This window comes from Lissotriton helveticus, chromosome 2_1 (assembly GCF_964261635.1).
Source record: "Lissotriton helveticus chromosome 2_1, aLisHel1.1, whole genome shotgun sequence".
Lineage (NCBI taxonomy): Eukaryota > Metazoa > Chordata > Amphibia > Caudata > Salamandridae > Lissotriton > Lissotriton helveticus.
The window spans coordinates 1,481,202,123-1,481,222,058 of NC_136059.1; the positions used below are offsets into that span (position 1 = coordinate 1,481,202,123).

General features: G+C 39.4%; 1 long non-coding RNA gene across 1 annotated transcript in view; it reads right to left on the reverse strand.

The window, feature by feature from the left end:
• The window catches only part of LOC144819809 (uncharacterized), a 312,201-nt gene that overhangs the window by 154,431 nt on the left and 137,834 nt on the right, over positions 1-19,936 (reverse strand). Inside the window, exon 2 of the long non-coding RNA XR_013607580.1 lies at positions 6,393-6,429. This is a non-coding gene — a long non-coding RNA (uncharacterized LOC144819809). The remainder of the gene's footprint in view (positions 1-6,392; positions 6,430-19,936) is intronic.

Genomic DNA, 19,936 nt, shown 5'->3' on the forward strand with positions numbered 1-19,936 from the left:
TTAAACCCATTGCCCCGGTAATAGAGATCTACAAGGCAAGAGGTGTTAGTGCGGCGCTTTACGGAGCAGAACTTTGGGGAACCCAGAATATGGATCAGTTATCTCGTTCAGAGAATAAATTCTGAAGGATCTAATGGGCCTTCCGTATAGTATCCCCACTTTACCCTTACTCCTGGACATGGGCTGTCGCCCTATTAGAGACCAGGCTAGGTTGCGACCCCTCCTCCTTTGGGCCCGCCTATGGAGAGTCCCTCAACTTTCCAGCTATGCGGAAGGGCTCAAGGAAGTCCTTTCAATGTCTGGTTGGTCTAAAATAGGCTGGCTGAGGGATGTTAAGCATCTGCTTGGAGAACTTGGATTGGGAGAGGCCTGGCAGGCTAGGTCTGCGCCCCCTAAGTCAGCTCTAAAAAAAGCTTATTGGAAGTGGGTAATGGACACGAGAAATACTGATCCCAACCTGTGTAGATCCACCAGAGATTTTTTATTAACGAAGGAGTTTTCTCTATGTGAACCTTATCTCGATGTTATTTTAAAACATAGAGATAGGGCCCTTTATTTTAAATTTAGAATAGGATTGCTCCGTTTGGGAGAATTGACCGCTCGCTGGAAGATTCCGGCACAGACTACACCATCTTGCCCTTTCTGTGCTTCTAGGACTGAGTCAGTTCCCCATTTTTTATTTGAATGCCCTGCTTATAAAGCTCCTCGCCATAGGTGGCTCAAACCTTTATGTATAGAGCTGGGTACCAGACATTACAGTAAGGCTTTGCGAATTCTGAAATCTGACACAAAGTCCCTATTTGTCTGTGGTATGGCGAAGTTCTTAAGCTGGGCATGGCTAATCAGGTCCATAAGGATTATGTACATTGTTTAATTTTGGTCTCTATGTCTGACCATTTTATGTAATATATTGGTGCCATTCGTATTTTCTCTTGTATGTTTGCTTTTTTATGGATTGGATGTTTTATCTTTTTATCACATGACTGTACTGCTTTTAAAGATATGTTCTATATCGAAATAAAGCCAATTTTGACTTGACTCGACTTGACTTGACTAGATCATATCGGGCCTCCCTGAAAGTTTGTACACAGGGATCCCCATCCTGATTGTCAATGGTAGGGATATGTTCCATTGTTCTCTTAGATGTACTAGCCTCGTCCTTACTAAGTCAATCTAACTCACTACATCCTCTAAGCAGTTTGTACCGATTACAGATTGGGACAGTTGGTACTTCTTTATAAATGTTAGGAAAGTTTGGGTTTCTAGGTATTGGTCTATAAAAGAAACTTAAAAGAACATCAGTTATATGGTCATTCATATTGCGATTTAACAGTTTTGGGCTGTTTAATAAAACCTCGATCAAATCCCCTACCAACTCCCTACTATGAAAATTCACTACTATACAGTCTCCTGAACAATCTGTTCTAGAGCTACCCACCCAGTTCACCCTCCTGAACATTAATATATTGTTTTGCAAAACATTAATACCAACATTCATTTTAGTAGCAATCCAAAGTGTCACTTGGTTTTTTAGTGAGTCATTTCATTCGCGATTTTTATCTTCCAAAATATGTAATTTTTTTAAGGACAATGACATATAGTGTTGTCTCGGGGGAAAGATTCAGTGGCTCTTCAGGTGTATTAACATTCCTCTCATATGATTAGTTCTATTTGTTTCTTCTAGACCCATTCTTATATGTGAGGCTTTAAGTTCTTTAACATACCTTTGATCCAAAGTGGGTTGAAAATTAGTACTGTCCCTTACAAGCGATTTAGGGTGAGTCACAGTTTGTTTAATTGGTCAAGCAATTATTGTAGTATCATAACCGTCCGTTTGCTTTAGCTGTAGATTGCTACTTTCAATTAGGTTCCTCATGTTTTTTGAGGAAACTAAACCCAAAACCAGATCCTTTAGGGGGCTAATATATTTTTGGAACAGTTTTATCTCAGTCATTATACACCGTTCAATGCTATCCATTTTGGAGTGCAATTTTTCAAATAATGATTCCAAATTTTGTATTCCTTGGGCATTGTCTGTTGAGTTGTTTCCTCCCTTTGTATCCCCGGTCGATTAACAACCTTGTTTTGCCTTTTGCTTTATTTTGGGCCTTACAACCTTATTTTCCTAAAGGCCATACTTTGATTTCGTTAATTGCTTTGCCTTTTTTGCTGGTGGTGAAATCAGATCTGTGTCATTGGATAGCACTGAGATCCCCAAAGTAGATGTTAAAATGCATGGATTATCTAGGTTGGGGGCTATATCCTTGTTAGAGTCTTTAGCAACCAGCTACTCTGCCTCTATCACTGAAGTCACTAATGTTGTCTTGTTCCCTATACCCAACTTGGACATAGAATCATGGTGAGTCTCTATTATCACTTCCTTGAGAGCTGCATCAAGTGCAGTTTTAGTAACAGCTAGTTTCTCTTCCACAAGAACAATCTCGCTGTCTATTATACCCACCACTGATTTTAGGCACATTGTGATGGGCATATTGTTTGTATGCTGTCTCCTCACAGGTAGTGGTAACTTCCTCTTACCCATATTTTCCCATACGGTGAATTTAGGAAGAGGCACAATAGATATGAACAAGATGGTCAATCACCTTACCAGGCTCCTTAGTGGACTTACTTCTTTGAAGGACCATAGGGGGTGGCCCGGCCCAGCCTCATCTGGATGCTGACGGGCGCTGATGGGCCTGCCCTTGGCCCAGGCTTTACCCGTGTGCGTCTCACTCTGCGGTAGCCCGGACCTGCCTTTAGGCGCCAGCTGTCACGCGAAACTGACGCGGCTCCTACCGCAACACTGTCTGGTCGTTGTGGTCCTCAAAATGCGGCTTGCAACTGTGGCAGTCAAAATCCAAACACCAAGGACTCATAACTCATCCGCAGCATTGCTTCTCTGCCCCATATCCACTCACACAATTCCAGCAATGTTTTTCACAATCAGTGGCCATTTCTCTTTTTACATTCTTGCAACAATTCACAGCACATTCCAAACCTTCTACACTACAATTACAGCACTATTCACCCACATTTGCAACGGGAACCAGTTGCAAGAGTCACCTGAAGTCACTTACAGGCATCCACTGAAAACATCACTGACTGCCCCAAAATTCTCACCTTCTCTGACATATGTCATACAACCATTTCAGCCCATTTGAACGACCGCTCTCATGCACATACATCCAGCATCTCCTCAGGTTTCAGGCCTCTCTGACGTTTCATACTAAAATCACTCAAAATATCCCAGAACCCCACAAAATATTTCTTCTTTATTCCCTCCAAGATCCGTGGCCCCTCACTCCATTTGATTGACCCACACTCAGTCAGCTACGTATACAACTAAAAACCACAAGACCAATCATCCACTATTATTACTTTCCATTGCCAGCATCCATCAGTCACACTTCCACTGCAATTCAGCACCCATGTGACTACTCACAAAACCACTTGGAGGGTTACTTACACTCAGCCACAGTATCTAGCGCAGTCTCATGCATGCAAGACTCAGTCAACAAAAATCCTGCACTGATGGTGCTAACCCCTAAACTTACAGTTTAACATCTGCTATCAACAAAATCACATGATTGGAGTGACACAGATCAAAATGAAAGAATAAAGGTGGCAGGATTAATATGAGTACAATTATGGTATTAATAGTTTCCTGCTTTGTGTAATAACTTAACAAACCCATGTCATTAAGTTGTCATAGTAGAAGTGATGATCATAGAAAACCTGCATTGTAGTAATCGTGGGATTGTCCTGGAGCAACCTAAACATATCCTAAAGGCCACGAGGGTAAGACTGGATACATTTTTCTGTTAAGCTGAAATAAACTCAAAGCTACGTCTACCTTGTCAGGCTTACTCTTATCTGTGTACACATAAAACAGTAAACAGCTAAAAATATCATGTACTGATCATTGAATTGCTAAGGGAATACCTGCCCATCCCTCTAATCACAATCTGTGACAGGTCGACCAAGAACAGTGCTAGGGTGAATGAGTTCTTACAAGGCAATAAGAAGGGTCTAAGCACAGCCTTCTTAGACATTAATTCTGAATAACTGCTTTTAGATAATCAGAATAGCTTCCTTCGGTTGGGCCCTTCTAATTGTATGCTGTATACTCATTCAGAGTAACAAAGGACAGGCCACCCCCCCATAGATCAGTTTATGAGTGTTTTCTTCTGTTCAGAAAGGAATACACTCTTCATTTGGGGGCAGCCCATTATGCAGTGGTCATGTGTGTTTTTGTAGCTGTGATCTGCTCTGCAGAAAACAATTAAAAAGGGGAATTCTTAACTTCCACAGTATGTCAAATAGGATTCATCATATTGTACAGCCCTGTACTGAAGTTATTCTGGGATCATCCATGAGTAATAGTGTTATTCTGAAGTCATCACACAATTATTCTGTAGTAATGCAGCCCCATCTTGAAATACTCCACGGATGATCCTGGCATAATACAACTCAATCATAAAATCATCATGAGATCATCCTGCAGTAGTAAATTATCATCATATGTTTTCCACAAAAGTAATCTGGAACCCATCCTGGAGTAATCCAGCCTAATCCTGAAATCATCATGGGATCATCCTCTAGTAGTAAATGATCATCACATGTTTTCCACTGAAGTATTCAGGAACTAATCCTGGAGTAGTTTCTTTGATGACGCTAGAGTTATTGTTTTTAAATTTTTTGCTTAATACACATACTTCAGGATGGCTTGGGATGACTTCTCCAGACAATTACAGGAATAGTTCAGCTGTAATCATCAGATGACTTCACAATGACTCCAGGATGATCTATCTTTTTGACTTGGGTGGATAACATCTCCTGTCTTTGTTAACTCAACTAACATTTGGAATAGCAGAAAAAGAGAAATGCTTCACAATTTATTAAAGAGGACGGTGTTATGGGAGTTTTATAACTCATAGCTCACAAAATCAGACTGCCTTTCTCTTATTCAAAATTTTACAGCAATAACGTGTTTTTTTAAAGCCTTATCAGGGGATTTCTCTATTTGAATACTTTTGAAAAGGTGTTTCCTCTCCACTGACTCATTTAATATAGCTTGAGTGGGGAATGCATTTCCATAAAGCTCCATTTATAGATTCAGCAAATGTAGTGAGGATTGGACGGCTCCTGCAGAAATACAGCAATCCTCCTTCTGCCCAATGTACAGTTTCTAGATCAAAGAATAAATGCACCTAAAATAGCTCAGTCCTGTTTGCTCTTCCGATTTTTGTTTCTTTGCCCTGCGAAAAGGCTAAATACTTTACATGTAAGGGATTAATTGCATAACTGCCAGGGTGATTTAGAAAAAAATCATTTAATCAGCAAATGTTCAGGCCCAATTCAAAATTGGGAAGGGGAAAACAGAAATGGAAATGGCTAATCATCCAGGGGTGAAAAGGATTTAATAACAGGAATCAGAATAAAAATCAATACCCAACCAAAGATAGGGTTTTAAAATTGAGAGAAGCTACATCTGAAGTCCAATCATTCTCAAAATAGGCCAGGCCTTGGCCTTTTGTTAGGCACAGGTATGACCAGATATGACTGAGATGTCATGATCCATGAACTGACAAAATTAAAATATACTCTTTTCTAAAGTTCTTGCACTTATGATTAAAACTGAAAACCAATAAAGCAACAATGTACAATAGGAATTAGAAATATAATCTGCAGTTACAGAGGGCTGTAATTGAGTAATGGGCAAGACCAAATAAGTCTGTATGTGATTTTAAACCCTGTATTTTTTTGTATGTGTTTATACATTTAGTGTGTTTTAGATAGCGATGAAATGTTTCTATTGGTTGCCTTCACTTTTACAGAAGAAGAAATATACCTGTATGCTCTCATAGCCCTTGAAGACGGCAGCAGCAGCCCCTTCACTATGGCGGAGGAGCCTCACCCCCAAAAATGGCAGGAAAGGAAAAATGAAATGATAATAAACACTTGCTTTATTTTTCATTTCCTGCTGAGTCTTGTGGGCAGGGTCTGGGGGATGACAGGCACTGAGGGGAGTGGTAGATGCACTATTTTCACTGCGTGTGACAGTTTCCCTAAGAAGCTGGGGTGGAGAGAGCAGGGACAGACTCACACAAATTGAGGGCACTCAGGCCAATCCTGAAGCTGCTGTCATGCATGAGAGCAGCTTCAGGATTGCCTGGAGAAGAGGAGCAGAAGAGCGTGACCCTCCGCTTGCCCCGTTGCTCGCCCAGCACACAGGCCGCACCTGGAAGAGAGCATTTAGGGTAGGACTGGATAGATGAAAGCAAGTGTGCAATATCACTCAAATATGCACACCCTTATAAGGAACAATTGTAATAAATGAAAACTGATTTACTGGACAGTAGTTAGATATTCACCTTCTAAAGATATCTCACCTGGCATTTTTGTCCACACAACTAGGTTGGCTGGAAGCTGTAAGAGAGCAATTCAAAGAGGCAAGTATTAGTCATTACATGGCTTTAAACCTCTTTATTTAACATCATGTAAGGCAAATTACAGAAAGGGTGGTATGAATATTGCAAACAACAGAAGACTATAAACTGGAGTTATAAAAGCCCTTATCCGTGAGCGTTCTATACATTAACCATATCGCTGATAGTCAACTGTGAAGAAAGAACATTCCCAGATCCTATCTTCACTTACAAATCAGTATCTTCACAAGCTAAATCTATTCGGCAATGTAACTCACTGCTCATCTTAGTGCTCACTCTCCATTCCCCAAATTCTTTAACTGAAAAAAACAGTCTTTTAACAACCAGGGTATGTATGACATACAGAGCCCATGAGGTTTAATGTAGGTCTGTGCCCATTTTCTGTGCCCCCGCACACAATAGTATTACACAGGGGGCTACAGATGTTTCTGAAAACCTTTCTGTAATACAGAGACTGCTGGAACGCATATTCACCAGTGCTACCTTAAAAGGGTTCGTGACCTCATGCAAATTAGGGAAATCCTTTGTCTCTGCACCCACGCCATATTATGGACATGAGCACAGAGGCAAAGAGAGCTTTAAAAAGTACACAAAAAGGTGGCACACAGTCAGTGTGCCCACTGAGTTGAGCCCTCTAGACTTCCACCAGACAACTTCCTGCAGGCAGATGCAGTCACTCACTGCAAAAATGTGGAGGGAGGTCTCTGACCCCTTTGAAGTGCTGATGGGTGCCACCTGCACAGTGAAAGACAGACTGGCTGAATGTGTTGGCCCCAGGGCAGCCATGAGTTTCCGGTTTCCTTGGGGCTGTGCACTTATTGCAATAGGGTGCAATGTCCCTGTTTCACTCTGGTGCACCTGTTTAAAGGTATACCGGGCACAAACAGGGAACTGACGACTATCACAAAATACACGTCTAGGTGGTTTCAGTTTGAATGACTCCTTCACTCTCCCCTTGACCAGGTGATCTATTCCCTATCTGCACAATCAAATTGGGTTAACTAATGGACTTATTAAACCAAAATATACAATTTACATCACACAGTGTTCTTCCACTACCCTAGCAAACCCCAAATTGATGAGCCTTTTAAGAATAAGTGGGTTGTACAAGAATTATTTTTCCTCAGAGATCTAATGCAGAAGAGAAAAGAAGGTAAACTTTGTAAGTCACAAAGACAAAATATCAATTCAAATAGTTTGGGTAACATAATCCAGAATCTTAGTGAACCTCCGCAATCTCAAAATAAACAAGCATTTGCAACAAAATAGGTGTCCCCTTTTGTGAAAGTTTGAGCCATTGGCGCCGTAATAAGAATGTCTTTTAACTACGTGTTTTGGTTTGGAGTGTAGTGTATGTGGTGTGGAGTGGAATTATGAGGCTGTATTGAAATAGTTTATTGTGGAATTGTGTCACGTGAAATTGTGTAGTGGAATTATGTGGCATGGGAAATCGATATGGGTGAGAGCTACAGAGAATAGATAGAAAAGAGATAGGGATGAATAGGTAGTTTGTGCAGGAAGTGGTGAATGAACTCGAGACAGAGGAGCAGAAAGAGTGTCTGAGAAAAAGGGAAATACGGGGAAAGCAAGCCACAGATGCATAAAGAAGGAGGGCCTGTGTACACCAAATATACCCTAGGTAGAGCAGGAGAGCTTTGTTTTGAGGGATGAACACCTTTAAAAGGCACAACAAATAAACTGTGCTTAGTGTGTGTGAGCAGACAGTATAGAGAGGAGATAGGGTGTGTGAGGGAGGGATAAGAGAGGGCAATGGAATTGCGAGATGAGAGAATAGTGTGAGGGAGATATACAGTGTGCACCAAGGGACAACACACCCAGAGAATGCGCACATTGAGCAAATGCCAACTTGATGAAACACCCGCAGAGAGACTAATAAGGGGATACATTGTACAATTGGGGAGGCTGCATCAGTAGAGAGACACCCCCCACAGAGCAGAGGTCGAACCAGCTGACAGATTCCACCAGTGAAATCAGCAATATAGTTATGAAAAACAATAGCAAAATCTTACAATTCATGCCCTAGCAATTCCATGTTTGACCATATGCAGAAGTGAAAACACGTATAATCGCCAACAACTGCACACTGATTGCATTCAAAACATGCTTATACAGACATGAAACAAAAGTAATATGACACTATGCATTCACACAAAAACATGAACGATGAAGTTTGTCATTTTACACCGTAGACTCCAACAGGAGTAAATAATTTTGAGTACATCTATATGAAGATTAGTTACTTACCTCTAATTGCAGTTCTTCAGTATTGGTATATTTCATAGATTCACATGCTTGAATCATTTCCAGTCATCGAAGGGGGACTCCACTGTGCCATAGTTAAGTAGTTTGTTATAGGATCAAAGACTATATTGGCAATGCAAATTTTTTAATAGTCTGGCTATGTCCTTTTTTTTAAAAAAAGGACCAAACTTGAACTATAACAGATCAGGCAATAGCATCCTCTAGAATACTCCAAATAGTGGTAAAAAATTATTGAAATCTGAGAGGGGAGCCTGTATGAGGAAGAGGGTGGGTCTCATGAGAATCTTTGAAAGATACCAATACTGGAGATCTGCAATTACGTGTAAGTAATTCTTTTTTTCTCCAGTATTGAATCTTTCATAGATTCACATGCTTGAATCCAAACAGCAGCTTTGTAGTTAAATCCATCTAAATACGTAAAAGTACCCTTGCGAATGGTAGGTAACAGTTTAGCACATATCCATAAAGATATAAATGCTTATCTGTATATGTTATTTTTCACTGAAAAAATAAGGTTACAGGGAAGTTATAGTTAGGCTGACATTTTACTTGTACAAAACAGAGAAATTCAACTGTTACAGTTAGCTGAGCTAAGAATAACTTGCTCCCCACAATGCACTGCTTATGACCCCACATATTACATCACTCATGACAAGATCACTGACATCACTGATGACAATTATTCGCAGACTGTGAGTGTTTCTAAAAACTTTATGGGTGTTAAATACATATATATATATATATATATATTCACTGAAAAAACCATAGGTTATAGACCATATATAGTTAGGAATTAGCATTTACAAAACCTTGAAAATTCACTGAAAAAACCATAGGTTATACACCATATATAGTTAGGAATTAGCATTTAAAAAACCTTATTTTACTCACACAAAACCAATGAAATTCCATATATAGTTAGTTGTACTAACTATATATCGCGCACCCGCAATCCACTGCTGATCATGTCACATATTACATCATTCATGACATGGTCAGTGACATCACTGATGACATCACTGATGACATCTCAAATGACATCACTGATGACATCACTGATGACATCTCAAATGACATCACTGATGACATCACTGATGACATCTCATTTGACATTACTGATCACATCACTGATGACATAATTCATGTGATAATACGTTGAACCTCTTCAGACTCTAATATAACCTTAGATACACTCAGTGTAAACAGACACTCACAGACTGTCACTCATCCATGGAGTTACTTACACACCTAGTCAGTCATGCAAAGAATCAATCACACCTCCATTTTCACAACTATACAGTTATACACACCTTACTTATTCAAACATATAATAAAACATATTTACTCACGTATACAATCCTGGATACAAGTTCACAATGATCCATACAGCCACTCACACATTCACTGGCTCTTATGCACAGTTATTTATATATGTCAACTCTCACATGTACTGTATTTTACATATGTACTTACTTTGACATGTAGCACTGAGATATCTATTCACTCACCAATACAGTCATGCACACAGTCAACCGCCCATACAGCTGTTTCCACATGCACTTTTGAACCCATACATCTATGCACAGAGTCATACACCTCCCAGCCACCCACACACACACTCAGTGTCCCATACAAATGCTTGGGCAACCAATCAATAACCCATATAGTTACTCATATAGCTACTGATCAACACATGCAGCAGTTTACAGAAGAACAGACATAATGATGCACAAATTAAGACAGTTTAGTCACTAACCCATGCACTCAGTGAGACACATTTAACCACTCACTCATACAGTCAGTCATGCACCTACTAAATTCTTCATCCAGACACTTATACATCCACTCATTCTTAAATATGTAAGACATATTTTAACTTTACAGAAAAATACAGTCACTGGATGTTGTCATCAGTGATGTCATCAGTGATGTCATTTGAGATGTCATCAGTGATGTCATCAGTGATGTCATTTGAGATGTCATCAGTGATGTCATCAGTGATGTCACTGACCATGTCATGAATGATGTAATATGTGACATGATCAGCAGTGGATTGCGGGTGCGCGATATATAGTTAGTACAACTAACTATATATGGAATTTCATTGGTTTTGTGTGAGTAAAATAAGGTTTTTTAAATGCTAATTCCTAACTATATATGGTGTATAACCTATGGTTTTTTCAGTGAATTTTCAAGGTTTTGTAAATGCTAATTCCTAACTATATATGGTCTATAACCTATGGTTTTTTCAGTGAATTTCATTGGTTTTTTAAAAGCTAATATCTATAGCTGAAAAATGTATTCTTCTTTAAATCCAAAAATATATTTTATATGTTTATTAATAATTTTTTTTTAAAATATTTTTTTTGTTTCGCTCCCGGTCCGCGAACCGGAAAGCTTTCCGTTAGCTCAAATTGATGCCGCGACCCGGTCCGCGAACCGGTAAGAAATCAACATCGTGACGGTATCGCGTTGCCGCGTAATGCGTCTTATGACGTACCGCGTTAGCGCACCCGGAAGTGCTCCGGGGCGCGGACCGAGGCGCGAAACGAAGCTCCCCGGAAGCGATCCGCGACACGTCGCGAAAGCGCGACGTATCGCGTTGCCGCGTAATGCGTCTTGTGACGTACCGCGTTAGCGCACCCGGAAGTGCCCCGGGGCGCGGACCGAGGCGCGAAGCGCAGCGACCCGGAAGCTAACCGGGGCACGTTCCGCAGCGCGTAACATGGGCGTGAGAGGTCATGTGACTTGTTAATAAAACTTTTCATTGGTTCATTTCACTTTTGGTTTCATAATGATGTAAGGCTAGGTCAGGTGACCTAAAAATAACACTTTTCATTGGTTGAGAACTATTGTTTTTCCCAAATGATGAAAACCCCTCCTTCTTTCCTCACTCTGACTTTCATCATTGTGAGAGGAAGACCTTTATTACTACTACTTCAGAAATGGCTTCAGTAGTTGCTTCAGCTGGTGCACCCCCACCACCACCTCCACCTCCTCATGGGAAGAGAGGACCACCTCCCCAGGTCATAACCAACACAGAGGAGGAAGAGGAAGAAATGGAGGAAGAGGAGGGAGAAGAACCACAGTTCTTGGAAGAGGTGCCCCGGGTTTCCCATAAGAAAGCCAGTTTCATCTGGCAGTTTTATTCAATCCCTCCTGGCCAAAAAAAAGTGAATGCGAGGTATGTCACCTGCCTCATCTGTAAAGAAAAATTATCCAGAGGGATGGATAAGAAATATAGTTATGGGAACTATACTATGCATAGGCATATGACCAGGAAGCATCCACTCAATTACAGCCGGGCGGAAATACGGGATTTGCAGGAAAATCCAACATCAACTCCTGTGGCCAGATCAAGATCAACAATTTCATTGACACCAGCAGAGGCACGGGAAACTGTGCCAAACATACAAGAGAATTTTGGCCACATGAAACACACTTGTATGCACTGTGGTGCGTTGATAGCATGTGGCAATATGAGTATAAATGCTATCAACCTGGCTTATGAACATCATAATTGCCCTAACCGCCCCCAGTAATTTTTTTTTTGCTCCTGTTGAGCCCTTTTCAATGCCTGTTTTTTGTTGTTTCCCCCCCCAAAAAAAACCAAAAAAAATATAAAATTGTTCAAAAAATACAAAAAACAAAAAATGTTCAAAAAATAAAAAAAAATATAAAACAACAAAAATATTTAAAAAAAAAGTTCTTTTCAGAACTACCTTTCCTTTCAAAAAAAATTGCTAGAATGTTTAGCACTCTGGCAAGCTCTATTTCTTTTGGTTCGCTTCCCGGTTAGCTTCCCGGTACGCGGACCGGGAGCTAACCAAAAAAAAAAAAGAGTAAGTATAAGGAAAGTAAACAGACAGTGATGTTAAAAGAAAGACAGCTATAGGGAGTAAAGAAGAGATACTGTTTAATAGATCTATTTACCGAAGAAAAGATGGAAGAGGGTATAATTGTGAAAAACAAAATAGATAACGAAGTGAAAGAAAAAAAAAGAGAGTATAACATTAACAAAGAAGAGTTTCTTGGAGAATGTAAGTGAATGTTCAAAATAAGATTAAAACATGAGGAATAACAGAGAGAAAAAATAGAAAACAGAAAACAAAAAATAACAGAAAAAGATTAATTGAAACAGCAAAGAAATGTAAGTAACATAGAGCCATATCATCAACATAGGCAATAAAAGTTTTGCAGCTTTTATTGGCAGAAATGTGTCGCTAAAGCTGCTTTTGCGGCAGAAAACTGCCGCTAAAACCACTTTTGCACCAGTTTTCTGCCAATAAAAAGAGCAATAATTTTATTGGCTGTGTTCATAATATGCCCCTTAGTGTGCTTCAACTACACAGAGAAAGCATTATGAACAAATAGTGATACAGTGATCAGTCAAAGACACTAAGAGTAATAGAGACGGAGTGAGTGAACAAGAGTGAGGAACTATGAGAAGAGAGGGACTGAGAAAAAGAGTGGAAGGAGTTGAGTAAGTAGGTAATAGAGAAAGGAATGAGGGAAGTAGCAAAGGCGGGAAACTGAGGGTTAAAGAAATGAAGCAGTGGAACTAATAGAAGTTAAATGTGATAGAAATGTAACGAAAAGAGTACAAAACATTTACTTTATAATTGTCGTTAAATTACTCACTTTTTGTTTTTATACTTTCAATCTGTGAAAGAGAGGACAAACATTTGAAAAATATTAAAACATGTATTTAAAAATTACAAAAGACAAGAGAAAAAATTGAAGGTCAAACAGTTTTTCAACAACTTTGACACTTACAGAAGCTTCTGCTTCTCCAGGCCCCCTACACAGTCCTAAAGATATACATTTTAAACTAACAGTATCTTGATGCAGATGAAGTGAGGCCTATCTTAAAACATGGTGCATCTTTTGCATTGCTGTTGTCTCAGAAAAGTGTCGCAAGACACTAAAAATTTAAATAAGTGCTTCAGGATGCCAATAAGATGTGTCCTATCCAGAGGTTTGTTTGAGGTGAGGCCTACTCAGGGTTGCAGATGAAATTTCGAGTTGTTGAAGAGAATAGAGGACATAATACATGTGAAGGTCTACCAATGAAGTGAGTCATGTCCACTGCACTCTTGAACAAAGTCCAAACCTCCTATGTTTCCCTGGACAGACCTAAACTTGATCTGCACAATGTGATTCGTAATGATAGTAAACACAGGTGATGTAAATTAAATACGTACAATTTATTTTGCTCATTTCAAAATCACATCACTTGTGTTTCCTTTGCTTAGGTATCTCATTGTGCAGATGTAGTCCAGCATATGAAAGAATACGCAGAAGTGCAGCACTGCATGCAACAACTTTGACACTTACAGAAGCCTCACCTTCTCCATGCCTCCTACACAGTTCTACATATACATCATAAATGCAAACAGTACAGAATTAATTATACATGTTAAATGGTTTATTTTTGCTGTTCTCAGAATGTATCAAATTTCACTAAAAACAGTGACTTGAAGGTATTCATCATATAACAGCGGGGAAAAAAAAACACAATCAAAATGATTGTGTTTAAAAAACCCATACAACATAACAAATCAGAATTCAGAACTCCTTAAAGTTAACTTACTTTCCATGACGTCAAAGGATGTCCTATGAACAGCTTATACTCTGTTGTGCTGTTATTACTTTCAGCCCGCCACTTTCTGAAAGAAAATCTCCATCGTTTTTAAAAACATGTTACATGCAATAAATGACTTCTTGCTCTCTACCACAAGTTTCCACAAGGCCAAATCTTGTCAGAGCCATTTATAACTCTTGGATTTCTTGTAAGCCAATCCCGTCATTTGGCATTTCTGCAACTTTCAGAATTAAAATGTTGAAGATCATTTTCACAATCCTGGAATAGTAATATCTTCCCCTTCTTGCTCAGTCATGTTCTACATTTCCTATGACACTGATACTGCTTACTATGAAGCAGACTTACACCACCTCTATGAGTACTACAATTATTTAATTCTCTACATCACTTTTAATCACAAAGCAATGTAAAACAGTAGACAGCATTGCAGACTTACATTCCCTCTACTCTATGTTTTGATTGGCTGCTTCAATTAGCTTATAAAAAGAAATAGTTTTTCTGAACTCATTCAAAGTGCACTTATTTCTCCATGACGTCCAGTCTTATGGTTAGAAGTTATGTCTCTGAACTACACTTATCCTCAAGGCCAAATTGTGTAGGAGCCATTAGAACTTCTTGAAATTCCACAGAGCACATCCCGAGATTATTTCCCTAAAATTTTGGTTTTAAAAACACCAGGTAAGAGTTTTTAAGGTCATACGGCAATTTTTTTGGGAAAATTTAAACAGAATCATTGCAGAATGACCAGCCATTTCTAGACTTTAAATAAGCTGTGTAATGTCCTGATGTTATTGAAGGGCCGTCATGATATATAATTGCTGCAGTTACAAAAGTCCTTCCTGATATTGACAACTGCGAAGCTACAAAATTTTTAATTAAAGTTGTCAATTTTGTTCCATCAGGCCTACATCGTTGGAACATTAAAATGACATACTGGCCATATGTTCGTATAAATAATGTGGAAATCATTTCAGATTTACATTGGCTACACTCCATGTTGTGATCAGCTCCTTTTACTAGCTTATTAAAGGAGACTGATTTACTGTCTGGCAAAGTTAAATATATAAATCTTTCTGAGTCTACACTAGTAGTACTTGATACCATACAGTTCTCGCAGTCATGCTGCCATTGATAAGAAAGCCCAAACAGCTGATCTACATCTACACCTTCAGCATGCAATACATCAAGCATATACATTAAAAACTCCTGACAATCTTGCTGACTATTTTGAGAGAATTGTGTTTGGCCTGAACATCTGTCTAACAGATTTCGAATTTCAGACACACTTTCTATGTTTGTTCTATCAGTGCTACATTTCTCTAACACAGAATTTAACAAACTGCAAAATCTTTGATCAGAATTGACCACAATCTCTTCTTTTACATTTTCTAGAGAAAACAAAACATTAACCACTACATTAGCATAGCAGTTGACACCAGAACTGTTTTCAAATTGAAAACCAACAACATCTTCAACAGAATCCTTTTTGTTTCTGCTTGTAATTTTAGGTTCATCGACTTTTCGTCTTTTTGCTACAACCTCCCCAGTATTGGTCACATTTCTTCGTTTCCGGCCTACCACACGTTTCTCAAACAAAGGATACTGAGGCAAATGTGGCGCATACTCTCTTCTTAACCTATTGTATTCCTTAACACAATCTAGATCCGCACAAATGTTTGTGACATCACACTCAATCAAGTACAATCCCGATAAAGTTCTAACTCGTGACAATGCCACATATGCCATACCCTCCTTGAACACAGAACTGCCAATATTCACCAATGCACAGTCTACACTTAAACCTTGCGATTTATGGATTGTCACCGCATATGCCAAGCAAACAGGAAACTGCTTACGGCGAACATATAAGTCTTTTACAAGCAAAAATCTAGCAGAGCAACGACCAATTAGCTGTACTTCCTCAATGCCATCAAATTTAATTTTTAAAAATTCAATTCCATCTCTATTTCTGTATTTTACAAAATCAACAACATTACCCATTGATCCATTTACCAGACCTCTTTCAACATGTAAATTCCTTCTTAAAATTATACGGCAGTTCAAGCACACATTCAGAGTCTTTTCAAAACCTGCAGTTTTAGACATACTCTTCTCTAATGAATCCAATTTTGTTTTCAGATTCTCAGACAAAATAATTGTTGATCCCATATGCTCTACTCTGTCAATAGCTTCCAGTTTCACAATCTCTTGCTTTTCTAAATGCAACATTTTGTTGTTGAATTTGGCACATTCTGCAAGAGTTGGCATCAAACATATTCCAGATTTCTTATCAGTAATTTTCTGAAAAATATTCTCAGGCACAACATCTTGTTCTGGATATAAATTTGACAGTAATCGTGCATGTAAAGCTTCTTTCCCATGCTCGGTCACTTTTCCAATTCTAACATCTTGTAGAATAGTCTTGTAAACTTCATCCTTCGCCTGACGCATATTTTCATGCAGTTCAGCATAATTGAAGTTTAACCATATATTGACGTTGCTAATGCTGCCTAGGCACTTCCTGGTATCTTCATGCGTGAGCATTTTGAACACAGGTTGCCCTTTCACTGGTGTCAGCTGCAAAAGATCTCCGAAAACAATGATGTGTTTGCCACCAAATACCACATCATACTCTGTTTTGAGAACTTCTTGCATTCTCAAATGCACAAAGGCAAGCATGACATTGGAAACCATGCTTACTTCGTCAATGATAAGAAGTTTCATTTTCCTCAAGATTCTTGAAACTTCAAAACAAGCATCTCCAGATAGATTGTGATATTGTAATTTGTTGTCATGCTCCACTGGCAGCATCAGTAAACGATGTAAAGTAATCCCTTTAATGTTATGTGCTGCCAGTCCAGTTGGAGCGGTGACAACACAAGACAGCGATGACTCTGTCCTTTCCTGCAAATAGCATGAAATTGCTTTAATGAGGAAACTTTTTCCAGTTCCCGCTTCTCCACTCACGTACAGTCGGACAGGCTTCAACGACGTACATGAGCACTCTTTCTTGTCATGACTTAATCCATGATCAATTTGCATGGTAACTTCGTCATATATTTTCCTCTGCTCAACGTTGAGTTGTCTTTCCAACTCTTCTAAGTTAACCGCATCCTCCTGAGCATGTGCCATGGCTCTTTCCACTTCATTCATAGCAGTGGCAGCTTCATTTTCGATAACAGGTCCTCCTAGTGGATCCTGACTCAATGAAGCAGAACTCTGACTGTCCTGAGAACTGTCTCTGGCAATCTCGGCTGCAATCGTTGCTTCCTGCTCAATTTCCGCATTCAACATTTCTACATATTTGGGAAAAGCAGGACATTCTATGGTCTCCTTTGCAGCATTGAAAGAGTCTTCGTAACAGAGGAAATCTCCAAGCAGTTCCTCTTCTGCACGCCAAGGCTTGAAAAGTTTCAAAAGTGCTAAATAGAAAAACTCCTTTTTTTCAGGAGATTCGCCACTCAATTTTCGATGGTTTACCAAGTGGCATTTTCTTTGCTTGACCAGACATCCCTCACTTCCTATTACAGCATACACTCCTTTCTCAGTATCTTCTTTGATGTTCCTCTTGAATATGTAATTTTGAAGAACCTCATACAGACAAACATTGTCGAGGTGACTGCTTCTATTTGAATAATATGTATCCAACATGTTGGTCTTCAAAATGTCGGTACTGTTTGGCTCCTTTTCCGCCAAATACTCAATTTCCCGCACAGGTTTCAGAACTCGATTACGCGTTGTAGCAAGACCAAGACTCGCCCAAACGATACTCCTGGACTTGGCATAGAGACTTGCTGAAGACAACCGGTCAGAGCATTCGTAAGCTCCAATTTCTCGATGCGACAACATCTTCAGACTGAAACTGTACAACTTCTTGCTGAGGCTCTTTTCATGGGAAATGTCCTCCCACATATCCTTCAATTCTGTCTTCTCTTTTTTGGTGATGTAAGATGTCACATACCGAGCCACAGCCATACAGTTATCAGCCACAAACTGTATATCCATGTTAGCATTCCACATGGACAAAATCACCGGGTTGTAGTCGTTGATGTACTTGGACTCTTCGTTCCTCTTCAAATTGTATGTGTTTTTAGGTGATTTCTTCATCACATTATGTCGCAGCGAAGACATCAAACTGTTTACTCTTCCTTTAGAAATCACCGGTCGTGGAAAGCCGAAACGACATTTGGTGTAGAACTTGTCCTTGTTTCGGAATTTACGACGGCAGTACTTTCCACATCGATGGCTTTGGAAACGCAGAACTTTTTCTCTTAGGCTTTTCTTCTCCTTTGCGTTTGGAACAGCACACGTAGAATACTGTTGGATGAAACTCATCACTGAGTCTTCTGGATCCGTTCCAAATTTAGGTGCATCCTTGATCCACAGCAACATATGTATATGAGGAGCACCTCTTGCTTGGTACTCCTTTCTCAAGAAGAAATCCAACACCTCTCCAAGAGGTGGATTCTTCTTATTCATGATGAAAGACATCATAGCTTCAAATCTATGATTGAAGTACCTACATACATTGACTGGATCCAAAGAGCACAGTTCTCCGGGTGTCTTGAATTCGATGTTATCTACGTTAGCATTTGCCTCTCGTAGAAATTCAAGTAAGTCTTCCCAGCCATACTCGGCACAGCTCAGAGTGAGGAACCATGTGGGAGTACCTAAGTTCCTCAGCATACATTTTAAATCACCATGACGACGGTACCAGTACTCATTAGTACCACGCTGACACGCCATGAGATTAATCAGGTGAGAATCCAAAATACTGTCTTGGACATTGACTTTATCCATAAAGTCACTTGCCGAGATGTTTTGCATGTGTATACCACTTTTCAAGATGTGGTTCACTGCATATGACAGTCCAGACAGATCGCTTTCAAACAGGAGATGAAACAAATAGGGAATGCATTGTCGAAACCTAGCATCTACTGCATACAATCGCAAAGTCCGGTATTCAGAAGCAGGAATTTGATGAGGTCGCTCATCATATCTTCCTCCCTGACCTGTTGGAAAAAGCTGTGGGAAACACCGAGCTTCCAAACTTTCCTCCCAAACACTAATGGGACTCCCTTTGGCTTGTTTCATTTGAAACAACTCAATAGCATTCCCCATGACTTCCTTGGAATGCAAAGGATGAACACTATAATGTTCATATATTTCTTCACTAGTAGAGGGTTCTACTTTCTCAATTTGACCAGCACACAAATCGCTATCCTCTTCCTCACTTACTTCCTCTTCTGCAACATATACATTCTTATAGTATTTATTATTTTTTTTCAAATACAATGTTGCCTTTTTAACTTTCCTAACATCTACTAAATCTTGCCATATTTTCTTATTCTTTGTCGGAACCCCATTAACTAAGATAACCAGAGGTTCCTCTTCCACTTTTTCTACTCCAATTGTGTTAATGTTTTTCTTCAAATCTAGAGGCAAATAAACAACTCTTCCCTTTAATCCTCTCTGTAAATCTGATGGAGGCAATTTCCCTGTCTTTGGCTCCATTCTTACAATAGCCTGAAAGGGATGGATACTTTGAATCAAAATAGATTCATAAGTATTTAAATCATTCAATTCAGAAGGAATCTCA